Consider the following 17,075-nt stretch of genomic DNA (forward strand, 5'->3'; position numbering starts at 1 on the left):
TTCTTTGTTTTTCTGATTCAATTACAAACCACCCAATCAACGAAGTTGTTGGAGAATTAAAAAATTTCTTTTTTTTTATAGTTTTAATGTTTTTAAAGTTAAGATGGAAATCAATTCAAAGAATAAAAGTTTTGTACTCTTCATTCAATTCAAATTTTTCTTGCAAATAAGAACAAAATAAAAGTTAATGATGAATGATAAATTTTTCAGGTTATCTTGATTTTTTATTTAAGTACCCTATAGATATTTTATGGGCAGTTACCTAACAGACACATATTTGTTTTTAATAATAACAGAATTTCTGTAGAATATTCAAATAATCCTAAAATAATGGTTAAAAGATGAACTAAATTCTAAGATTGAATTTGAAAAGTAAAAATTAAATTTGATAATCAAATATTTTGCTTTCCAAATGTAAATATAAACCATCAAAATGTACAAATGGTATTTCTATAGAGAAGCAGCTAATAAATTTATCACTTACAATAGAAAAATTTACAAAAGGCATTAAATAAATAATATGTTCAGCTTCAAGTTTCTAAAATTTAGATCTTGGCAGATTTAAGTCTTGAAATTTAAAAACTTTTTAAAATGCATACTCAAAAGTTATCAAAAACGAAAAACATTGGCAGCAAAATTTGACATTAACGGAACATTAAGCTAAAATTTCACAAATTTCATAAATATTAAGGCAAAATTTCATTTAAGTTTCATAAGAATAAGCTTTATATTATGATTACTGAAGATATTATGATTACTGAAGGTATTCGGCGGAAATGTATTTTTCTATGCTAGGGAAGATTAAGAAACATTGAAATACTAAATTTTTCAGGATTATCTACCCTTGGGTCGATTTTATATTTTTTAGATGACGAAATTTCTTAAAATTTAATATTTGAATTCAGGTTTTGAACTTAATGTACTGAAAAACTTTAGTACGGAAACGGTTCACAGAAAATGAACGCATACTAAGACATCACCAATTTCCATTTTTCTAAATTTCGATAAAGGTAACCTAAAACTTTTCATAGAATTTTAAATTTTTGGAAAAGGACGATTTCATTATCTTATGGAACACTTTTAGCAATGGGGTCGGTTATGTTTGTCGACCTAAGATTGTGTTTTTCATGCTAAGTCTATAATTTCGTTAAGATTTAATGACAATGCCCAATTCGAAGTTATTTAATACAATGATCAACACAACTGATCAGTAAAAAAAAGTATTTTCTGAAAAGAAAACAAGAATTTATAAATCAATTTTGTTGGTCATGCCGATTAAAATTGCTATTCCATTTAAATTATGTTGGATTAATTTTCCACTGTGGTAATCTTTTTTGATTGGATTTGATTTGATTGAATTGCATTTTTTCTTATATTTTACAATTATTTTATTCATCATTATTGCCATTATTTCTTATTTCCATAAGTAGTTATTTTATTATAAAAATCGATTTAAATGAGGCAGAAGAAAATATATAAGAAGAAAATATTGTTTTGATCACAAATTCGATAAATATTGTTTTTCATCTAAAAGACAAAAAAACAATATTTCCATATTTGGTACTCTAAGAAGCTGAGACAGTAACTTAAGAAAATACCTATAGAAAGAATAAATTGATGGCAATTTTAAATAATGGGATAAAAAAATATATGAAAAATGAATACCATTATGTAGATTGTAAGTACATTATTAAAGACATAAGCCAACTGAATATTGTTTTACTTAATTTTTTTAAGGGTTGTAGGGTTTTAATTATTTCTAGTTTAAATGTATTAACAAATGTATGTTAATATAGAAGAATGTAACGTTTAAGGTTGTAAAGTTTTCACAAAATATTAAAGGATTACCGTAAAATTCTCGAAATTTTAATTTGTAATTACTTATAATTTTAAATTGAATAAAGTGCGATCCACATATAAATAAATAAGCAATACTAATTGAGCTTCTTAGTGATAGATTAATTTAGTAGTGCAGTATTCACTACTTTTATATAAGATTAGATCTTGTTAACAATAATTTAGCCATCTTAATGACAACATGGCATTAGGCATGTAGATTAGATATTATATTTTTCGAAAATAAATTTATTCTGGGAATATGACTAGCCTAACTTATCAATTCAGTGACGTCAGAAATTAAAAATTTTTAGCTTAACTTAAACATTCCGAACTGAATACCTTTTTTTGTCGTTAATTCGATCATATCCATTAAAATGTTAAAATGTATTTATGAATTTCTTCTTTTAAGATTCGAACAACACAAATCACAAAGAACTTACGTTGCGTTAAGAAGGAATAACAACTAAATACTGTAGATACTTATACATACTTATTACACACATATAAGGCTAAACTTTCATAATTTTATTCATGCTTCATTTAGATCAACCTAATTGTAAAAACATAACCAAAGCGGTGAATAGCAACGGGGGATGATTTCCGTTGTTAATCCAGAATAAGAGTGCAACGGTCAGATAACCTGTTCAACATTTTACATATAATGACAAACACACATGGAAGTAGATAATATAAAAAAAAAATCGCCAGTAGTAAAATGGGAATTTTGGCTGTTTCACCGCCGCCGGTGAGATCCGCGACAATGATTTCGCTTGATTCTGGGCAGTCCCATTTAAATTTATGTATTCAATATGAATGTATGTATTCAATAACACCCCCCTATTAATATAAATATTATTATAGAAAAATTTTGAAAAAAAATTTATTATAACCCTTAAATAATGCAAATTTTTTTTGTTTTTAAAAGTTTGTCAGACCTACATATATTGCTTACATAAATAAATAAATGTTGGCAGACCCTTGCAAAAATATTCATATTCAGGAATTAATTTTGGAATAGAAAACACAATTATTTTTACTTTTATTAAATTGAAATCATAATATCAACATTCATAATATCAATTGCAGAAATACATTGACATCAGTTCAAAACTCTAAGCATCCTAGCATATTTTAAGTAAATTTAACATAAAATGAAATTAGGGACTATTGATACCGTTCCAATGTAAAATGCTATTTCTGAGTTGCGATGCATTAGATCTCGAGTTCGATATAATTTATAATGTATGAAAATATTTGGTTTATTAATAATATATTAATAAACCAAACGATGAAAGGAAATTATTATAAAAAAATTAAATAAACTAAAAAAAAATAAAGTATTATTTTTTAATTAATAACCAGAAAATACTGTAAAATATGCACATACTAAGACCATAGCTGCATACTAAATTATGTTCAAAATAACATGAATTCGAGAATATAAATGGAATTGATTATATCCTGGAGATGAACTAATTTTCAAGTTCATAAAATATTTCTACAAGTTTTATTTTGTATATATACGTACATATATGATATTATATACACAAAAATTACAGTTTTTGTATGCTTAATTTCAGCATGCATTTAAGTCAAGTATAATTTCTAAATAATGCTTTATATTACACACATACAATACTCATATTCAAATTGTATGTAGGCAACGATTTTTCTTCATGAAGCCTAAAACATTTTTAATATTTTAATCTACTTTCAAATAAAAATTTCCAATGAATTTAAACAAGAAACTACAAAACTTGAAAATTCCAAGAATCAAATACAAGTTTTCTTTATTTAAACAAAAAATTTCGCTAATATTATAACGTTTACAAGTTTTACTATGTAACAACAACAATATATACTAACTTTACCTAAACAAATTTGATTAACTGACTATGTGTATAGAAAAAATCTCGTTTTTCAAATGCACATTTTCTTCTTCAATATTTTATTCAATTTTCCGCTCATAATCTATTATACTTAATAGTTGATTGGAATATCTAGGCAGTTTAAAATAATTACACATGTAAATAATCGCGTTCACCTGCTTGCTGCTTAATGAAGGGGTTATATATAAGCATACAAACAATGTTTGTGTGTAGCATCACAAAATAGGAACAAAAAGTGATTATTATAAAAAAAAACGTAAAATATTTATAATCATTCCTACATACAAGATTTCAGATGTCATCATATTTTTATTATTTTTTTCTATCTCTCTACATTAAACTGACGAAAAAATCCAGTTTTAAATTGAATTAAAAATTTATAGTATTAAAATACTTGCACTAAGGAAAAATGCTTACAGATAATGCAAAACAAGAAAAAAAGAAATTTTTTCTTTTTGAAAATTGCTTGGAAATTGCATTTAAATATATGTACATTATTTACTGCATATACATAAGATGTACACATACACCTAATATTCAACATATTTTCTATAAGCAAAACGCGCTTCAAATTCCAATAATTGAGACTTTGGGGTCATCCAGATACGTGATGAGAAGTACAGCATTCATACACATTATTACTATGTATGTTTGTATATACAATATTAAATTTTCAACCATAAAAAATCATATATGTTCACACAAGAATAAAAATAGTTAGAAACACAAGTTTTCCGCAGTTTACAATTCAATAAAATACCAAAAAGAAAAATTAGGTTTTCAAATTCTATCTAAGAGGTATGGTCGATGATGACCCATTCATAGTCGGCACACGATGGGGTTTTTTTTTCTCTTGTAAATATTTTTTTTTAAAGCTATTTTTAATCGCCAATGTTATTGATTTTTTCATTGCTTTCAATGCAATTTTTTTAACGTCTTTACAAAATCCATACAATTTTAAATAGTTCAGTAAAACTAACTATGTATTTTCAGTTTATTAATATTTTCGATTACATTCGGTAATATTGTGTTTGTATAAATGTATGATGTATAAAATGTATGAACAACATTGTATTCGTACAATAATTGTATACATAATATGCATAAAAGTATACCTATGCATGTATATGTATAAAATATTTTCTCACTATTGAATTTATTGCATATACAAAGGATATTTCTAAGGAAACGTTTATGACGGCATATATTTTTGAAAACATAAATAAAAATTTACCTAACTTAATTACCAAAAATTTCTATATAGGCAAGAATAAAGTTTCCGGCCACATTTAGTAGTCAAACTTAAAACTATGCAACAAAAATGTCTTTGAATTTGATGATGGTCACCTCTTTGTCCTACCATTGTTACACGACAATAGTATACGCATATATCCATACGTGTTTAGTTAGTAAATTATTGAGTTGAATGTTACTAAATCTTATGGCTTTTCTAAATCTATACAGCTTTTTACATCTTTTCTTAAGTAATACCTCAATATGTAAGAATTTAATAATATCGTAGAAATGTCAACTTAATACACTCGTTTAATATGTCGTGGCTAATTTAAAGACTTGCGAGATTTTTCGAATCGCCTTTTTTAATTTTAGGATAGTAAACATATCAGTTTTAGTATTCGATTATAGTATAGTAAGTGGATCTAAAAATTTTAACCATTTCGGCGCCTTCTGGTTAGATATAGCTTTTGTCGTACTTGTTAATAGATTTAAGCAATTTCTTTTTCCTTTCCATTATTACTTCCTGCGAGCCAATCTCCGATATTTAATTTTAACCAATTATATAAAAAATTTTAAATTTTCCAGGATGGCTTAATATATTGTTTAACACAATATGCTTACGTTAAGTGTAAAATTTCATATTAATTTAAGTTGTTCCGTGACTACTATAAATTATTTTCTGTAGGCAGCATTGACGCGTGAGCTAAAATGTTAGTTTTAAAGATTATAATTCATAAAATAAAGGAGAAAAATTTAGTTTTAAATTATTACCATACTATATAGTGGTTTAGACGAACCATAATATACGATCTACAATTATGTGTAATAATTTATATTAAAAATGGTGAAAACTCTATATGTGTTACATTAGAGATAAAAGAGTCAAAGAGGATGCTCAATTATTATAAAATTGAATTGAATTAAAATGCTTGCAAAAAAAAAAAAATAAGAAAATAAAAATTTAATTTATTTTCACAATTTAATAATCTAGGTTACACATGGAACTCGTTCTCCATGAAGTATATGTATATTTACGATTAAAAATATTGAAAGTTTGTTTTCATGTGACTTGTGTTAATAAATTTATTACCCAAATAGCGTATGTCTTACATATTTTCAAGTTATTAAAATTTTTTATAAAACATACTAAAATGGAAAATAGCTAAACTATACACTAATATGTCGATTTTAGTTTTATTTTTCCTTTTCTTTTTTTTTAATATACATACACGATCCTCAAGCACTCTTGTATCCATTTTTTATATTAAACAAGTTAGTGTAAAAAATAACCAGTCTGCATATCAGATATTAAATTATTTTAAAGCGAAATTATTATTTTAAGATTTTATGACTATAGAATCTAAAAATTATAAAAATTGTTAGTAATAATATTGCAATTTATGAAAATTATTACCTACGAGTCCTACATTTTTTTATTACCGTCATTGCATTTACATGTGTATATGCGAACAAAATGTGCATTTACATAATTGTACATACATATGCATATTTAAATTGCATTAATTTACATATGTACATTTGTATATATTTATAGTAATAAAATTAGAAAATATAATATTTTTGTGCTCAATTATTTTAGCTGCAGGAATTAATTAACTGAACTAAATACCATTTCTCAAAAGGATGTTTACATTTCGGTACGAAATTCCAATTAGAGAAGTGGAGAACAAAACTAATTGAGGCATTTTAATTATTTAATAGATATCTACAGAAATTGCGTGGAAATTAAAGAAAAATTAGACCAAAATTTTCCCATGAATAGCCTTAGGATTTTGAAGAGTTTGGAAAAAATGCTCAATTCTAAGTTAAAGCTATAAAAAGTTATAACCGAAGACCAAAGATCAAGTTAAAACGAACGTTCACTCCTCCTATTACAATTGCTTGATAGACTTTAAGACTCTACCAGTAGAACATCGTATTTTATTGAGGTTGTTTACGTAATAACGCAGAAATCGTTTCACAGAATATTTGAAGAAAATGTCAAGATAAATTTAATCTTAATTGTTTAATTAAGTTTTAAAAGCCGAATCTTTTACAAAGTTGTAATTTTATTTTGTAATTAAAAGGTGTAAGGTTGATTATACGCTCACAAGAAGACGGAGAGCAAATCTTATATGATTTTAGTCAAAATCAGATTTTAACTGATGATTGTAATCAATTGAAAAATTATATTTAATTGCAATGATATGAAATAAATTTAATTTAATTAAAATTCAACAAGAACCAATCAATTAATTTTGCAAAATTAACATAATTTTTCTTCCCCAATATGTAAAAATTTAAAAATAATATGCAATAAACGCAGCATTCATACATTTATTACAATGGTAAAAAATTATTAAAATTATGACGATTTGTTGTTGTTCTTTATAAGCAAATTTTGTATAAATAATTTTAATCTCAACATTAACATTCAATTATCAAAAATTTTATAACTCATTTTAATTGATTTTAATTGATCTATTAATCAGAAATTCAATAAATAATTTTAAATAATTTCAAAATCAAATCATAATCATTTGAGTTTTTTAAGAATTTTTAAATTAAATTTTAATAAAATAAATATTAAAATTGCTGATTCATACAAATTGGTAATACAACATTTTACCCAAGTAATACTCTTTCAACTAATAGAATAGAGTTCACCATAAATTTTGGTTTTGTGTGATTGTTATACTAAAGAGATAATAATGTATTTGGAAAGCAGCGATATTGATGGAATGAGCACTAAAAATAAATTATCTATACTATGTTTATATACCATGCATGTAGGCACAAAATATTCCTTTAATTAAAAATCGGAGCCGGCATTGCAGAACATGTATCAAAATCAAAAAAGGCAAACTAATGAAGAAATATAAGCTTTGTGTATCTTTTACGCTTTTTTATGTTTATACATAAGGTGCAAAATTTTAGATAATTTGAAACAAAGAAGTCCATTAGGGTTTGGTAAAAAAAACATGAAAGAAACCAAGAGCTTCTTTGACATGGAATAACCCTTCAAGCCCTTTTTGATTAAAGGTGAAAGTCGTCAAATTATAGATTACCTATAACTATAACTATAACTATAACTATAGTTAATGGATCATGAAGAGTTCTCTAAATCCAAATGAGGGATTTTTTCGAAAGCCGGTTTTCAGAGTAAAATTTCTATGCGGAACTGCCATAAAGTGAACATAAATAATAGCCACACAAAATAACTTCAAAAATGTTATATGTAATGCGCTTTCTATAAGTTGTAAAGCTTGTTACATTGCTTTCGTTTTCAATGATTGACTGCATAAATTTATAAGTTGAAAAAGAGAAAACCATATCTTAATGAATGAATCGATTAAACCGTATCTGGCTGCTGGATGTAGTTGTCAACGTGATATATATTCTTGATATAATAATTAATATTCATTTCTTACAATTCAACACTAGCAATAATCCGTAAAAGAACAATTGCTTCTATGTTGCAAACAAAATGTTCTTTATCAAAAACTCATTACCAAAATCGAAAACTACATTGGATTAAACTGATTGAAATTTAAAATTTTATAGTATTTTTTAAAACTTTTATACAATTTGAATTCAAATTAAAAAGTCAATATCCATAATAAATAAGGCTACTCAAGAGTAGCTTTTATTACTTTTAAAAGAAGGTTTTACAATATAAAACATGCAAAAAAAAGCAGAAGGCTATCTTATCTATATATCTATTTCATTATTGACTTAAGTTATACTCATGCCTGACTACCACTTAGCCATCTGCAAAAAGAAAATTACACGGAAACTATAATTAACCAAAGCATTTTTTTTCCGCTGATCAAAGAAAAAAATGTTTCGTATCGTTGTGTAGTGTCTGAAATGACAGTAATTGATACTCCAATGAAAATATATTGAAAATTTAAAAACCATTCAATAGGAAAATTATAAAAAAAGAGGAAAAATAAAATCCCTGTTTACCTATGTATACAAAATTGTATCTTACATATATCCTTTTGATATATTAATATAATTTGTATTATTTTATATGTTGGTTAAAAAAAAAATCGATAAAAATGTGTCCATAAACTGGAAAAATGTATTCTTGGGGGAGAAAAAATGAAGATTTATAAGGTGTTTATCTGCTGTCAGTTGTAATTTATGGCAAGAAATATTCTTCACATGTATAGGAAAACATTTATATAGCTATCTATTTATCTTGCAGTCTACATCAAAAATACCTATACCTATACCCTTATTTCATATGTGTTTGTACACTCATTTAAATTCTTTTTTTTTTCGTTGGCTCGAAGATTCATTGAGTTGTAAACTCTGATAGATCACAAAAGTTTTAAAACCTAATAATTTTCGAATGACAAAATTTTTAAAAGAAAAAAAAACGCAATATAGAAATTAGATGTAAAATTTGTAGAATAAATAAAAATATCAAAAGCAACATTGCCTCCATATACTCACGAATATAGCAAGGACAGTCTAAATTTAGAAACTTTAATGTAAATCTTATTTCGATACGACCTAGCGTATTTTGTTTTATATTGAATAATAAATTTACCTTACTCTCTGTAAGCTTAAGAAATAATGGTCTGAGATATAGGTATAAATGTATTTAATTATGTCTATCAGTCTGTCGGTCCGTCCCAGCGATAACTCAAAAACTAATTGAAATAAACTCACCAAACTTTCACAAATAATTTATAATATTAAATACCGGAAACCTATTTAAACTAGATGTGATAGAGGCTGTTGTTCGGGTAGCTACCCTACAATTTGGGGTTGATATACAACTTCAATTTTTGTACTTGGTCATATCGTAGAAATACTTAAGGTACAATACTAAAATTTTGTCATACAACTTCTAAAGTTATTTGGTCTGTTATGATGATAGCTGTCATACAACTTCTAAGGTTATTTGGTCATACCTGAGCAACTCTTATAATTACAGCAATGAAATTGACCTGCGTAATATTCCAGTCATAGTCTGTTCCACAGTCAACTATGGCATATTTGTTCGGCTATAGGATAACAAGTACCACAGGGTATCACGACCGTAAGGTTCGTACAAGTACTACAGGGTTGACACGATCAAGTTCATTTTCTTAAAATATTTTTGTTTAAGTAAATCTACGCAAAAAGTAAAAAAAAATTTTGTTTAATGTTGATCTTAGCAAATCTATTTTTCTTAAAAAATGATCGATTCAAGAAGTAAAATTTAGTATTTTTCAAGAAAAAAAGCAAAACTTCACCGGAAAAATTCACTTGAGTAGCTTCGCGCAAGGGAAAAAATCTTCCCCCGAAGAAAGATTTTAATTAAGTAACTAAAATCCAATACTACATTCTCAAGTTAAATGGAAAATTCTCATTTTGTCATAAACTCTTCATTAATTTATTGTTTTATACGGTACATAGTGTTTCAAAATTAAGGCAATAAGTTGAAAATAAATTGATGTGTGCCTTTTAAACAGAAATCATCAGTATTTTAATTAACACGACCGTCTCCTTGAACAGCATATCTTTTAATTTCGCACATTTCGCCTATTTTTTAAAACGAAAGAATTGCACGGCGTATGGACAGTATTGTATGTAAGCTTTTAAAAATGTATCCTGTAGATACTGCACTTTGTCGCCGAATAACCAAATTTCTAATGCTATAGAATTTCTAATTCTAATTTCTGAAAAAATAATTAAAATGGAAATAACGGAATTAAAATATTAATGTATATAGCAGTTTTAGGTTGAGTATTCAAGCTCAAATTTTTGAAGGGAATGAAGAACATAAAAAATAAACACGACTTTATAAAATTATAGTTTTTTAGATCTCATATACATGCATATTTTTAAATTCTATAATTTTCTTTCAAGAAAAATCACATACATATATATCAAGAATTCCAGTCTTTAATCCGATCAATTAACCTTTTTAACGGGAAAATATGCCATTAATAATAAGTTAAAAAATCAATCAAATTGTTATTTATTTAACTTTAGATCATGCCTAATTCAAATCGTAAATTTATGGGAAAAAGTTTATGTAGAAGAAAGGTCAATAGTTGAAAGGAAAACTTGAAGACATACCTAAAAAGAGTATGACTAACATTGTGAAACATCAATAAGAACTAAACGTACTAGATTTATTTTGAAATTTTTAAACCTATTTTAAATCTGAGTTCGTTACCCATTTGTTATTAATTTTTCATCATTTTTATACTAAAAATCACAAACAGTGTGATCACAGTGTCAAAAAACAATTGTACCTTAATAGGATTTGTAATGCCTTCCAATTTAGAGTTTTATAAAATTTTAAACAAACTTAAAGCGGCTAACAATTTGAATGGTAAATCAGCTCTGTTTTTTTCCTCAGTATTTTTTGAATTTATGAATTTTAGTTGAAATAAAATCGTGAATTTTTTATTTGCTGTTTTTATTATATTTTTTTTTTTCAATAATTTTAATGGCACTCGTTTACAAAGAATTTGATCTTTAATTTTGTATTTTCTGTGTTTTCTTTCTTTTGTTTTCCATTCAATCCAAAGTTCTCAACATTCAAACCATATAATTTTACATTCTCTAACTGTTTTTCATACATGTATTTTAAAATATTTTATCCATCACCTCACCATTAGATGTTACTATTAAGAAAAAGTTATCATCCAAGAAATCATTATCATGACAACAAAAATAAATGAAAAAATCTAAGAAATAAAAAAAACAATATAAAAATGTTGGTCATGTTAAACAATCGTGATTCGTTCAAAAGATTCCAATCTCTTTGAATTCTTCCATTATATTCCTCCTATATACTATACTCGTATCATCTTGTTGAAAATTTCTTTAAGCCTTTTATTTTTATCGTCAATTGAAATTCAAAGTCAATATCATTGATGCAATTTTTGCAAGCGTATTATTATTACTTTAAATTGTACAACAAGTTTTTTATTCCGTTCATAATAGAATTCCAATTTAAAGCAATGTGTATAGAATATGAATTGTACAGCATTGAATATGCAATAAAATGTGTATCTATACTCAACTATGCATATAAATCAACATATAAATCTTCTCTCTTCCTATATTTCAGCAAGTTTTCTTAATTATAAAAATTTACTGTATTACTAGAATATCAAATTTTCAATATTCAAGAATATTTTCCTAGCATAAAATTTGGGGTTCTTGAAAGTTTAATAACTTTTGGATTTCTTAAATTTTTGCTTAAATTGCAATTTCATTAAATAGCAAACGCTTCACTTGTTTTCCGAAAACGCACAACAAATTAGTGGCTGATTACATAAAAGACTGCTAACAAAGATTAATTCGAAACGGGGATCAAAAAATATCAAAATTTAAGGCAAACTCATCCATTTTAAATTCTGTTTAAATAAAATAAAATGATTTCCTACTCCAGTTACGTGTTTTTAAAATTTCTTATGAACCACGTCTATCACTTCGGTAATATTTACTGAAAAACAAATCGAGAAGCATCTTCTTTAAATTACAAACAACACAATTTCGCTCTATACCCATTTTGTGTTGTAGTTTATTGAAATTTCATCCTAGATACCTTAAAGTTAAAACGAAAGACTTGAAATTCTACCAATTATTATATAGTTAATTTAGTTTCGTTTAACTAACATTTCTTATTCTTCAATAATTTTTATTGAAGCCACAAAGTTGAAAATAATGAAAAAAACCAAAATTATCTAAAATAATTGTAAAAATATTTTCTTTTTCTTAAATGACTTTTTTCTCTAGTTTATTCTTGTAAATTGGAAAATTGACATCATTTAGATAAAAAACAAAAAAAAATAATAGAAACAGCTTTTAAATCGAAATCCTAATTGAAAATAAAATAAAATGCTATAGAAAAACAAAACTGGAAAATCATGAAAGTCATCTTCAATATTAGAAATTTGCAAAAAGAAAAGTTGGAAATTATTTTCTTAAATCATGTCGACATAAACATTTTCACAAAATAAGTACAAAAAAAAAATAAAAAACATAACCAAGAAAACCTGATCTGACCAAACGAAATTAGAAAATAGGACCAGATAAAAGAAGAAATTCATTTGGAAAGTCAAGGAGACTAAAAAGGAGATGGCAGCGGTGTGTATATGTACATATTGAAATATTAGATGAAACATACAAGAAAAACCAATTTAATTTTTCTTTTTTTTGCTGTCTGCATTTTGTTATTCCAATCGAATAAGCAGTCATCCTCATACAAGGAAATTTTTTTAAAGAAATTTTACTGTTTGTATTATTTTGTCTGTTTAAAATTATTTTTCTTCTTTTAATTTACGATTAATGTGGTTTATATACTGTTCGGTTTTTAGATCATGATCTCGATTCAAGAAATTGTTTTGTGAACATTGTTATTCAATGATTACACTATGATTTTAACATTTTTCCATACATTTAATATGTGTATCATCAACCATACGCCAGAAGCTACTTTGAGGCTAAAATAAGCAAAGTAATTTTATTTTGTTTTAAAAAGGTATTTTTAGTTTCAGTAGCTTTTATTTAAGCTATTGGCCTTTCTTCCATGCAAGCAGCGTTAGTAGCTAAAGGGATTCAAAAGTAAAGGGATTCAAAAAGAGGAATATAGTGCGTGAGTGACAAATTGAGAGAGGGATGAAAAAATTGTTTCTTGTATTAAACACTGATTTGATCAGTGTAAAAATATTCAAACTACAATTTTCATAATACTATGTTTTCTGTTCCATGAGGAATACAGCTAATTATTTTGTGCCATCAGCCAGAATTTTGCATAAAATCTTTTTTTATAAACAAATAAAATTTATGATTTTTTAAAGTGTTTTTTTCGGGAAAACTGCTTTCGAGAAGACTATAAATAAGTTGTTCTTTTTACAAGGGGAAAATTTAGGTCGAATTCAAAAAACAAAAAAAAACAAAATTAATGGAGACACGGCAAAAACAACAAAAGCATTAAGAGAATTTGCAAAAAAAAAAAAAAATATTTTTTCTAACTTCGTTTTTTCTTTGCACACACTTTCCCATAGTGGAAAAGGGGAAAAAAAATTCATTTGATTCCTTGGAGAATTTTTCATAACAACTGAAAGAAAATTGTTCAATTTAAAATTAATTTTTTACTGTTATATTGCAAAATTTTTCTTTTTCATCTAATTTTAGTTTTTTGATCTTGTATTTTTTGCATAAAAAGGTAAAATAGGAGTTCTTCAACACCAGTTAGATGTACCTACATGCCAATATTACGTGAATAATGTTATCGTATTCAAGTATTGAGCAAAAAATTATTATGTTCATAATATTGAACAGGCTCTTTTATACTAAAACTCAACCACAGACACGTGCAATAAAAGCAATAGCAAAATAAAATAGAAATTTAAAACATTATCTAGAAAAACTTATAAAATCAGGATGTAAGATAAGTTGATAAATTTTGTAAATTTAATTGTTTCTACACAAATTATGGCATCAAAAAATTTATATAAGTTTTTTAATCAGCCTTAATTATTCAGAACTTTCCCGTATATTTTCTCAAATTTCTTAGAATTTTCAAATTTATAATTAGTCAGCTTATAAAATAAGAATTTTCTTGTAGATATTGTTGTAATAGATATTGATGAATCGTATGAAATTTTCACATTTCAAATATCCCAAATTTCACCCAAATTGATTACTTTGTAACAAGTCAATTTTGAAAAGTAATGCTATTATGGAAGATGATTTCACTCAATAGGTTTGTTCAAAATTAATTTCTACCTTTATTGTAGTTGACTTCCAAAGTCGACATTATAGATAAATGTGACTATGATAGAAATTCGTAGTAGCCATTATAGTATTAAATCGATTTGACGGATAAAGCCATTTTCGAAACGACTTCCATAATTGAGCCATAATTGAGTCAGAAATTCTTATCGTTAAAGAAAACGCATTGTGTTATATCTAATATGAAAATTTTACTCTGAATATATTGCTATTGTATATTTGTATATTCACATGCCCATAAATATTTTTATGGTTTTTCAATAGAGGTATCTTTTGTATAATATATACGAAATCTTGCAAATTTGTATATGTGTGCAAAGATTCATAAACAAATAAAAACAAATAATGTAATTTTAACCTTGTTAAAATTCGCAAGACAATTTTAATATTAAAATTTTTTTCAATTGAACATATAAAAAAATCAACATGTTGGCATCAATAAAATTGAAGCCCGTCTTCATAATGGTCTGCAGTTTTGCACGCAGGTTTAAGAGATATTTACATATTTGGAACTCGGAATACACATGTATTTAAGATCGAAATAATTTTGAAAGTGGAAACTTCAATAAGTCCTGGCTTAACACAATGACCTGAAAATGACTGGTTCATATCCATTTAATTGATAAATTAACCGTAATTATCATTGTAAATTACAATAATTTCGCAATGATAGATATATAATGTAGAAGCAAGACACAATATTGTAATTGTCTTCACATATTAAAATAAAATAAATTCTAAAATGCACTAAAAGTGTCTCAAAACCTAAATATCACAATATCTATAACCCTGTTACACTTACCCAATAAAAAAATCAATAATTTATTAGTTTCTATTGCCAAAACATCATATTATTATAAAGAGCCCTATGTGAATGCCAAACACAAATTTTCTATACAACATTTTCTTATATCCTCTTGATCTCATTTCAATATTTTATAAAACAAAATTAGAACATTAATCAATAGATTTCCTCTTTCACATTTTAGGAAAAAAAAACAAGAAATAATATCAAAGGTGTTTTTAATAAATCTTAGTTAATGGAATAAAAATAAAAGCCGGTCCAAAAACATCAAAATTTCAATAAAAATTACATAGGAAAAGGACATTTAAAGAATGATTGTAAAAAATTACTCTTGCTATCAGAACAGAAGATTGAAAACAGAAATTGTTTGTATAATTTTTCATTTTTTCAGGATGAAAAATTTATTGCTTAAGATTTTCATATTATTTGCTCTTTCCTTTCAAAAACCTTTTTCTTTAATTGTTTTGTGATATTAGGAGTGTGATAACATGGTATACAGGCAGGTCTATACCATGTCATCACACTCCTCTTGTCTCTTTGAGCGAAATTGAGCTTAGTCAGTTATTAAAAGCATTCCATAACTTTTAAAAAAGTCAATAAACTGAAATCTAATGTATCTTATGTGCCTGTATTCGACAATGTAAGCAAAATGTTTCTCCTGCACTACAATGTAAACTGCCCTTCCAAAGAATTTCAAATTAAATTGAATTCTTAAATGAAAATTCGTTTGAATTTCATTTAGAATAATTAAATGCTAATTAAACGTTGGGTTTTTTTAATATATTATCGAAGAAGGTACAAAAATCGCGGAAGGTAGTTAAAAAAAATGTTAGCCAAGTCAAATTTACATATTTTCTTTTCGTTTTAGAAAATTTTATTTCTCGCAATAAATAAAATTTATAATTACCTTGGCCCTTATTATACACGGTCATAAATTAATTTTGTTTTTTATGGAAAGTAAAATAATTTTCATTAAAATGTTAATTAAAAACGCTAAAAATTATAATGGACGCCAAAAATTTGAAATCCTTTTTAAAATAAGAATTACGAAAAAAATATTGGAAGTGCCACATTTATAGAAAGGAACAATTTTTTCAATTATAGGGTAGTAGAAATTTATAGAAAAATCTGCCGAAACTATTTCAAATTAATTTATTGAAGAATTATGTAAACTGCTGTAGATTTCTCGATTTCATAATGTCAAAATTATACAAAATTAAAGAACAGAAATCAATATCGAAATTTCGCTTTTGCAGAACAATCCAAAAATTTACAAAATTGCCAAATACGATTATTTAAAAAATTATACCTTATTTTCGCTGTAAAACATTGCCAAACTTATGTTAACTCTGCCTAGATACAGCTAAAATACGTAAGATGATTCAAAGCTTTCAATACTTTTGAAAATCAGCTAGTAACTCACCTGAAATAAAAAACGAAAAGGGGTGAATTAATAAATTTTTACAAAAGTTTCAAATTCATATTTTTTTTTAATTTTATAAGTTAAAACTATTAAGTTAAGAAAAAAAAAGTTTCGACTAAAAGTGTGG

At 25.6% G+C, this 17,075-nt stretch overlaps 1 protein-coding gene across 3 annotated transcripts in view; it reads right to left on the reverse strand.

The window, feature by feature from the left end:
* The window catches only part of LOC129606339 (putative polypeptide N-acetylgalactosaminyltransferase 9), a 185,878-nt gene extending 169,024 nt beyond the window's left edge, over positions 1–16,854 (reverse strand). Inside the window, exon 1 of one of the 3 annotated variants that reach the window (XM_055516614.1) lies at positions 16,835–16,854. The gene's annotated coding sequence lies outside the window, so the exon portion shown is untranslated. The remainder of the gene's footprint in view (positions 1–16,834) is intronic. The other 2 variants (XM_055516613.1, XM_055516612.1) reach the window with 2 other exon arrangements.
* Between the last annotated feature and the right edge of the window lie 221 nt (positions 16,855–17,075).

This window comes from Condylostylus longicornis, unplaced genomic scaffold, assembly GCF_029603195.1.
Source record: "Condylostylus longicornis isolate FDR11 unplaced genomic scaffold, ASM2960319v2 ptg000018l, whole genome shotgun sequence".
Lineage (NCBI taxonomy): Eukaryota > Metazoa > Arthropoda > Insecta > Diptera > Dolichopodidae > Condylostylus > Condylostylus longicornis.